Here is a 9,985-nt window from a genome sequence, read left to right on the forward strand (position 1 = left end):
CTGCATCCAGCTACATGTTTTTCTTAATTATTGGGTAGATACTTTAAAACTTTTACTAATTTTAAAAAAAGTGTAACTACTTCAGGAAAATTGAAGAATTTCTCCAATTAACTAGTAGGAAAGGATTATATTTATTCTGAAATGATCAAATATCCAATCATCAACTCAGTTCTTTACAGGAAGCCTCCAGAGAGTTAATACCATGTCTTCTATTTATTTAAATAACAGCAACACGAAGAAAAAATCCTGCTAATAGAAATCCTAAAATCAGCTGGGAGTAATTATCAGAAGGTAGAAAATATTTTAGAGGCTGGGTGTGGTGGCTCATACCTGTAATCCCAGCACTTTGGGAGGCTGAGATGGGAGGATCACTTGAGGTCAGGAGTTCAAGACTAGCCTGGTCAACATAGTGAAACCCCATCGCTACTAAAAATAGAAAAATTAGCCAGGCATGCTGGTGAGCACCTGTAATCCCAGCTACTCAGGAGGCTGAGGCAGGAGAATTGCTTGAACCTGGGAGGTGGAGGTTTCAGTGAGCCAAGATCATTCCATTGCACTCCAGCCTGGGCAACAAGAGTGAAACTCAGTCTCAAAAAAAAAAAAAAAAAAAAAAAAAAAAAAAAAAAAAAAAAAAAAAAGAAAGAAAATGTTTTAGATGGGCAAAAATTTTCCTAACTCACAGGATTTTATTGCATTTATGAAAATTTGAATTGCTTTGTGATATAAAACTACACTTTTATATGGGATAGATATGCAATGTCTATGATATAGACACCTGTAATTTCAACATTTGATGAGTCAGAGAAAAACAGGTTTCCTTTGGGTCTTATTTGATCACTATTCTGTTAATTTTAAGCAGGCTTGTAGTAAATTGATCTATTTGGATATACATAGGTTACATGATTATCAGTACTAGAGACCCATGTATCCTATTTATTTACAAAAGAATATTAAATATCCTGTTTTAATTTTTATATTACAGCCTATTTTTATTTTTTAGATAAAAGTCTAGAGTTTTTATTTTAATGAATGCTAAGAGATCAGAATGCACTGGCATTCTCTGATTTAATAGTTTAACATATGAAGACTAAGAAATATAGCTGATTCCATGGTTGCATAAATAGTTCAGGGGAACAAAATATTAGCAGTTATTTGCAGTGGACTACAAAAGAGATCAGTTGACAATTTAGTTTTTTTTAAGAATTAATAAATAACATTGAACATTCACTTATCTTTCTTCAATTAGCATAAAAATGTTACTAAATGATAAATTGTTCTTTGTAATAAAAATGTATATACCTTTACATTTTAATATGCATGTTTCTATTTTGTTATACATATAATTTTATTATGCATATAATTATATGTATGCCAACATTTAATATGCACATATTTTACATATAAATATTTGATAATCAGTTTCAGTCATTGTAATCTTGTAACCAACTTAGTTTTCCTTCTCTACCCACTTTAACAAACTCTGTAATCCTCACTGGGTGCAGTGGCATGTGCTACTGGGGAAGCTGAGGCAGGAGGATTACTTTAGCCCAAGGGTTTGAGGCTGCAATGAGCTATGATCAAGTCTATGAATAGCCACTGTACTCTGGCTTGGGCAACATAGTGAGACCCCAACATGTTTAAAAAAAAAAACACCCTTTCTATTGTAGTTGATATTTCTACCCCACATCTTCTCATAAAATTGTTTTCATTCCATTCCTTCTTAGGTTACCCCTACTTCGGAAATGTAGGACTACGCTTAGTGAATGTGTGTGTGGGTGTGTATGTGTATATACATATAGGGGTGTGTGTGTATGTGTGTGTGTATGTATATAAATTTACTTCCATTTGTTTTTACCCTTATAACCTCCAAGAAATTATTACTTCCCTAACACAGCCAACAGTTAAAAAAAAATTACCAACATCATCTAACTGAAATAGTATGCACAATTCTATGTGCAAAGCATTTTAATGCAGGCTTTCAGAGTTTTCATTTGCATTTCAAAGAGATAACAGTCAAAAAAGTTATACATTCAAAAGGGATTAATTAGATAAAGTACGGCGTTGCCATATAAAGTACAGGCCATCCAGTTAAATTTAAATAGAGGATAAACAACATTTTCAAAATATAAGCATGTCCTGTTTAATATTTGAGACATTCTGAAATGTATTTGTTGTTTATGTGATATTTTAAATTAAACTGGGTGACCTGTATTTTTATTTGCTAATATTGTCAATAGTAGTTTAGAATTATTGCACTAGATCCTTCACCTCTTCCTTGTCCTTCCCATTTGTTTTCCTAAAATAGCAACATTTCTATTCAGATCAAGCTCTCAATTTCTGAAATCAAAATAAAACCTAAATTATTTCCTAGCATTTAATCTTTCCCAATTATTCAATGATTAATTTTCACTCTGCCAGATACTTTGATATTGTGGATCCAAAGATAGACTGAATAAAAGAAATTCACAGTCTAGTGCTAAGATATATCACTGGTGGGAAATAACTCCTTACTAAATAAGCTAATAAAATAATGTGAAATCAGTAGAGAAACAGCTCAACCTCCTAGTAGAACCGTCAGGCTTTACACAAGATGCAGTACCCATGAATCCTGAATGAAAGGAGAATGTATTTCACCATCATGGAAAACAACATGATAAAATAGAAGATCAGGTATATCATAGGGGATGAAGAAATTATTGTTCATTGGTATAATCTTAAAATATATAAGTATAAAAAATTTTCTAGGTGGGATCTTTCAGACTTTTAGATTAGAGTTAGTAAGAGTAGGCCAAGCCTCAGGGAAGCATACTTTTTAAACCCATTGATTTCATACACACATAAAGATTACTTGAGTTTACAAGTAGTACTTCTTACAATGCAATTATATACAATATGTATATTCATGAACCTCCTTACTGAGTAAAGAAAGCATTCTTTTCTTCTTATAAAATTTGTTTTTTGTGCAACATCTGTCTTTTTCACTAAATGGAAAATTCTTGGGAGCAGAAAGTCCCTGTCCCCAGGCCCCTTCTCTTTCACACACCCATGCCCACACACAATCTCACAAAATAAGTTGTGTGAGTGTTAGGAGGGTGACAGAATTGTGGAGAGCACCCACAATAGGAGGCCATTAAACACTTGGCTCCCCTGGTGTTAGCAGTGATTCAGTTTCTGAACATCTTTTCTGGAATGAATTCATTGGAATGCAACTAGATTTTTGCTAAGTAGTGATTACTGCAACTTCTGGAAGTATATCATAGTTACTTTCCAGGATAGGATACTGTAACAGGTTGAATTGTGTCCCTTCCACACAAAAAAGTTATAGGTTGAAGTCCTATCCCCCAGTACCTCAGAATGGAGGTATTTCCTATTTGGAAATAAGGTCATTAAAAATGGGAATAAGTTTTAGTGTCCTATAGTACTGTAGGATGACTATAGTAAACAACAATATACAGTTTCAAATAGCTAGAAGATATTGAATGTTCCCAATACAAGGAATGATAAACACTTGAGATGATCGATATGTGAATTACCCTGATGTGATCATTATACATTATATGTGTCATAACATTATGTACCCCATAGACATGTATGATTATTATGTGTCAATTAAATTTTTTAAAGGAAAATGTTATTAGATGAGGTCATACTGGAGTAGAATGGGCCCCTAACCCAATATGACTGGGTTCCTTATATAAAGAAGAAATTTGGATATAGAGACATGTCTACAGAAGGAATGCCATGTGAGCAGGAAGCAGAGTGTGATCACGCAGCAGAAGCCAAGGAATGCTCAAGGTTGTCAGTGAACATACTGGATAATAGGCACGGAAAAGATTCTCCTTCACAGCCCTACGAAGGAACCAACCCTGCCAACAACACCTTGATCTCAGATCTCTACCCTCCAGATCTGTGAGGCAATAAATTGATTGTTTAAGCCACTCAATGTGTGGTGCTTTTTATGACAGCTCTAGCAAACCAATACAGATGCTTTTTCCTCACCTCTCCAATTTACATGATTTCCATGATGGGTGGGAAAACACCAGAACTTCCTATCACACACTTCAAAACAAGCTATGCTAGAATGGAAGAATCATTTCTCACAATAAGTTTGTCAGGTTTTTGTTCTATCCTCCAAACAAAGTTCTGCCCTGTTAAGTATTATTTCAGTACCAAAGAGCTTTATGTCATTGTTTAAGTTAATCAAGTCTATGAAATACCCAAAGTCAATGCTGTAGTTTTAATTCAAAAGCAACAGTCATTCTCAGAGAAGGAGCTCATTACCATCAGCCACAGTGGCCTACGCCTGTAATCCCACCACTTTGGGAGGCTGAGGCGGGTGGATCACTTGAGGTCAGGAGTTTGAGACTAGCCTGGCCAACATGGCAAAACCCCATCTCTACTAAAAATACAAAAAAAAAAAAAATTAGCCAGGCATGGTGGCATGCACCTGTAGTCCCAGCTACTCGGGAGGCTGAGGCATGAGAATCATTTGAAAGAGAGAGGCGGAGCTTGCAGCCAGCTGAGATCACCATACTGCACTCCAGCCTGGGCAACAGAGCAAAACTCCATCTCAAAAAACAGGAGTTTGAGACTAGCCTGGCCAACATGGCAAAACCCCATCTCTACTAAAAATACAAAAAAAAAAAAAATTAGCCAGGCATGGTGGCATGCACCTGTAGTCCCAGCTACTCGGGAGGCTGAGGCATGAGAATCATTTGAAAGAGAGAGGCGGAGCTTGCAGCGAGCTGAGATCACCATACTGCACTCCAGCCTGGGCAACAGAGCAAAACTCCATCTCAAAAAAAAAAAAAAAAAAAAAAAGAGCTAATTACTATATTTGGTATTTTTGTTTTTATTAAAGCCAACATATATTGAACCTTTTCTATGTTCCAGTCACTGTGCTGAGGTCTTTGAATGGATTATCTGATTAATATTTTACTATCAATGTGAAATATTGTTATACTCATTTTACTAAGGAGTTAGCTGTGGACTGAAGATTTTCAATAACTTGGTAAAAAGGTTGCACAGCTAATGAGTAGAGCCAGGGCTCAAACCCAGCAAGTTTGGCTCCTGAGTTAATACTATTGTGCTTTATTTTACATACTGTGAAAAATAGAAGACAATCAAAATTGACACCATACAATTGTTACCGACGGGTCTATGTTCTTAGAGCTCCCAAGATAGGGTGGGCTGCTCCCAAGATGTCGGCAAGCCTTTTGTTCTTTGATCTGGGGTTCTTGGCCTCATGGATTCCAAGGAATAGAACCTCGGGCTATGCAGTGAGTGTTATAGTTCTATTAGAAGCCGTGGGTCACAGAAGAGAACCAGGGAACCCAGTGACCAGTGTTCAGCTCAATTAGGACGAACCCGGGCCCTTAGCCACACAGGAACAATGGCGAACCTCTAGCCGGATCAGAAGTGGCAGTGGGTACCTTGCTGGATCAGAAGCGCAGCGGACACCCTGCCGGATCTGGAGGGGTGAAAGTCAACGGTGGGTCTGCGACAGCAGCGTTCAACAGTGGTGGACTATGAGTGAAAGCTCAGCTCAAGCCGGAACAAACACTGACCAGAAGAGTGTGCAGTTGCAAGATTTAATAGAGTGAAAACAGAGCTCCCATACAACGGGAGGGGACCCAAAAAGGGTTGCCACTCCCTGCTCGAATGCCTGGGTTTATATCCTGATCACTGTCCCTCCCCCTGTGCTCTCAGGCGATAGATGATTTGATTATTTCTTTACCTCCTGCTTTTAGCCTAATTGGTATTTTAATGAGCTTTCTTTTTACTACCTGATTGGTCAGGTGTGAGCTGAGTTACAAGCCCCGTGATTAAAGGTGGGTGTGGTCACCTTCCCCAGCTAGGTTTAGGAATTCTTAGTCCGCCTAGGAAATCCAGCTAGTCCTATCTCTCACAATGACTGAAAATCCTTAGAGTATATCCTTTGTTAAAGAAAGGCAGTTAACATCAATTTTAATTATGTTTTATAGCAAAATCACAGGCAATCCTTCTTTTCCTAGCCCCAAGTTTTCACTTTGCCCCCCAACAAACCAAAGGGCAAGGTTCTATCAGTTTTTGGTGGATCAGTGTAACTGTGATGTTCAAGCTGAGAGGCTTGAGGGCCAGGAGGGGAGGGACAAGGTAGTATTGTTTTAATATCATGTACACATGCACCCTCATTTAAAAATCCCTGATCTAAATGCCCCAGTGTTCTTACTCTATAATATTATGCAATGTTACCCATAAAAAAATTTTTAAGAAGACAAGTGATCTTTGGCAGCATTCTTAACTTTCTTTCAAACCTCTTCCCTAGTCATTCATTGCCCTCTTAACATCACTCACTACTCAACTCCCTCCCCTCCACACTTTACTCTGGTTTATTCTAGGTAAACTCTTACTTTGGGATCTTTTGCTCTCCTCAGTCTCTTTTGCTTTTCCTCAAGCCTCCTGCCCACGCCACCCCTCCCCCTGCCCCACCCCAATATCTTTCAAAACCTTATCTGCCCTTTGTCTAGATTCCCCTTAGAAATCATTCATGATTAAAGTAGCAAATATCTTCTGTAAGGTATTTGCAATTAACAGTATTCCCACCTGTATTTCCATATTTAACAGTGGAAAGCTGAGGAAATCAAAGCTTTAAGAAGTTCCAGGCCCCAACAGTAAGTGATGAAAGAGAGTAAGTGAGGCTTTCAAGTACCTCTATGATCCAGTTTGGCTCTGTGTCCCACCCAAATCTCATGTGGAATTGTAATCCCCACTTGTTGAAGGAGAAGCCTGGTGGGAGGTTATTGGATTATGGGGGGCTCAGATTTCCCCCATGCTGTTCTCCAGATAGTGAGCTCTCACCAGATCTGATGGTTTAAAAGTGTGTGCCACTTCCGCTTTCACTCACTCTGCCACCATGTGAAAAAAAGGTGCCTGCTTCCCCTTTGCCTTCTGGCATGATTGTCAGTTTCCTGAGGCCTCCCAGTCATGCTTCCTGAAAAGCCTGTGGAACTGTGAGTCAATTAAACTTCTTTTCTTCATAAATTACCCAGTCTCAGGTAGTTCTTTATAGCAATGTGAAAACGGACTAATACACTCTAAAATCGCCTATTCTATCTACCAAAACCTGGATCTTGTACCATATTGAGGTCATACTCTTCTGATTTTATTACCTGTATGGAACACTTAAGAATCTTACTAATACTAATCACAGAACTCTGGTAGCAAAAAAAAAAAAAAAAAAAATCGCAAGAATTTATGATAAAGACCCCAAAAGCAAATACAATAAAATTAAAAATGAGACTTAAAGATCTCTGCAAAACAAAAGAAATTATCAACAGAGTTGAAAACAACCTACAGAGTGGGAGAAAATATTTATGCACTATGTGTCCAACAAAGGACTGAGATACACGATCTACAAGGAACTTAAGCAAATCAACAAGAAAAAGACAAAGGGCGGTCGCCGCTGTAACCGCTTCCACCCCACCATGCAGGGCACAGCGACACACAGGCCCCTGCAGGAGGCAGCTGCCCACATGGGGAGCTCTGCCCGCCTGAGCACGGCAGCCACGCCTCCTGCCACCACAGACCCGACCGCCTAGGTTCCTTCGAGGCTGGGATTTGCTTTAAGATGTGCCCCCAGCAGGAGGCTCTGGGGGGAGAGCCGCGGAAGCCCGTGACGATTCTTGAGTGGAGCCCGTGCCCTCCTCAGCCGCAGATCCCACTCTGGGCGCGAGGCTGAAGCCACTGGGTTTTGACGTTGGAGGTGCGCGCCCGCAAGGGTCATCTGAGGACCTGTCCCGTCCCTCACGGCCAGCACTGCTGCCACCTCCCCCGAACCCCCCACCCCCCGTTCCCCGTTCTCCATATCTAGGGCCTTATTCTCTCTCTGAGCAGACCCGGCAGCCTCCCTCCCATCTCCAGCTGCCTCCCGCCTCAGCACCCCGACTCCTCCCTCAGTGGGGGTGCCAGGCTGGAGTGGGGGGATCCCCGTTCCCCGACCCCTCAGCGTGCCCCTGGATCCCCCGCAGTGGCCTGGGTGAGTGCGGCCCTTCAGCAGGATCAGCTCCGAAGTCGTCAGGGCCAGCAATGCCTGCCTGTGCGCTTAGCCCTGGAGGAAGAAAACACTAACAGAAAGGAGAAGTGCCACAGCTTTTAACCCGGATAAAGTCCTGCAAAAACGGCCTAGTACCAGGGAAAGTCCTTCCGCTAGCATCACACATGTGCAATTCTGTCATCATTTGCGTGCTCCAGTAGGACTCTGCGGATTGACAGCCAGACAGAACTCGGAAGAGGCCTGCACAGACAGGAGCAGCATCTTTTCCTATTCAATGATCTGTTAGTTGTGGCCAAACTCAAATACAACATAACTGTAAGATACAAAATAAAATTAGATTAACTGGTATGTGGACAGTAAGCTGTCTGGATCAAGTGGCAGAAGGCAACACCAATGCCATGATATCCTTGGTTCTGGGCTGACCCACAGTGAACTTTGTGGTCACTTTCAGTTCTCCAGAAAAGAAGGACAAATAGCTCTCTCTCCTTCAGGGATACATCAACCTAAAGAAAGAGAAGGGACGGCCCAAAGGGCATTTCCCTCAAAATCTGCACCAAGGACATTGAGAATTATGCCTATTCTAAAACTATAACAGTAATGGATTCACATACAGCAAATGAAGTTATCAACATATCATTACCAATGCTAAGGATAGCTGGCCCTGAGAGAGGTTACAAGTTATGGGTCAATTCTGGCAAAGAAGAGGCTTCATGCCCACCCATTGGGCATGAAGATCGGTATGGAATAAAAATGAGCCACCTTCAAAACACTGCACTGCTAACACCAGAACCAAAGGACTCTACCACCCTTTTCAACCAGCAAGCACCCTTCCTCACAGACCAGCTCTTGGCCTGTGGAGGATATGGCCAGCCCAGACTCAGGGCCTACAGTGACCTGTAGTCCCAGCTACTCGGGAGGCTGAGGAACGAGAATCGCTTGAACCCGGGAGGCTGGGTTTGCTGTGAGCCGAGATTGCACCACTGCATTCCAGCCTGGGCTGCAGAGCAAGACTGTCTCAAATAAATAAATAAATGTGTATTTTTTTCTGCATGCAGAAACTAGAAACTACTGCTTTTAAAATTCTTTGGTTTTCAAGGCACTGATAACGTACGTGTATGAAGTCCATGCTGCCTGTTAAATAAAATGCCTTTTTGCAGAATTAACCATCACACCAGAAAGAAAAAAAACTACATTATGAAGTGGGCAAAGGACATGAACAGAACAAACACTTCTCAAAAGAAGACATACAAGCGGCCAGCAAAAATATGAAAAAATATTCAATATCATGAATCATTAGGGAGATGCAAGTCATAACCACAGTGAGATACCATCTCACACCAGTCAGAATGACTATTTTTAAAAAATCAAAAAATAACAGATGTGGCTGAAGCTTTGGAAAAAAGGGACTGTTTATACACTGTTGGTGGGAATGCAAATGAGTTCAGCCACTGTGGAAAGCAATTTGGAGATTTCTTAGAGAATTAAAAACAGAATTACCTTGTGACCCAGCAAATCCTATTACTGGGTATATACCCATAGGAAAATAAATCTACTACCAAAAAGACATCTGCACTCATATGTTCATCACAGCACTATTCACAATAGCAAAGATATGGAATCAATCCAGGTGCTCATTAACAGTGGATTGAGTAAAGAAAATGTGGTACATACACACCATAGAATACTACACAACCATAAAAAAGAACAAATCATGTCCTTTGTAGCAACATAGATGCAACTAGAGTCTGTCATCCTAAGCAAATTAATACAGAAACAGAAAACCAAATACTGCATGTTCTCACTTATAAGTGGGAGCTAAATATTGGGTACACATGGACTTAAAGATGGGAACAATAGATGCTGAGGACTCCGAAAGGTAAGAGAGGCAAGGATTGAAAAACCGTCTATGGAGTACTATGTTTGCTACTTGAATGATAGGATCATTAAAAG

Source organism: Hylobates moloch, unplaced genomic scaffold (assembly GCF_009828535.3).
Source record: "Hylobates moloch isolate HMO894 unplaced genomic scaffold, HMol_V3 SCAFFOLD_1, whole genome shotgun sequence".
NCBI lineage: Eukaryota > Metazoa > Chordata > Mammalia > Primates > Hylobatidae > Hylobates > Hylobates moloch.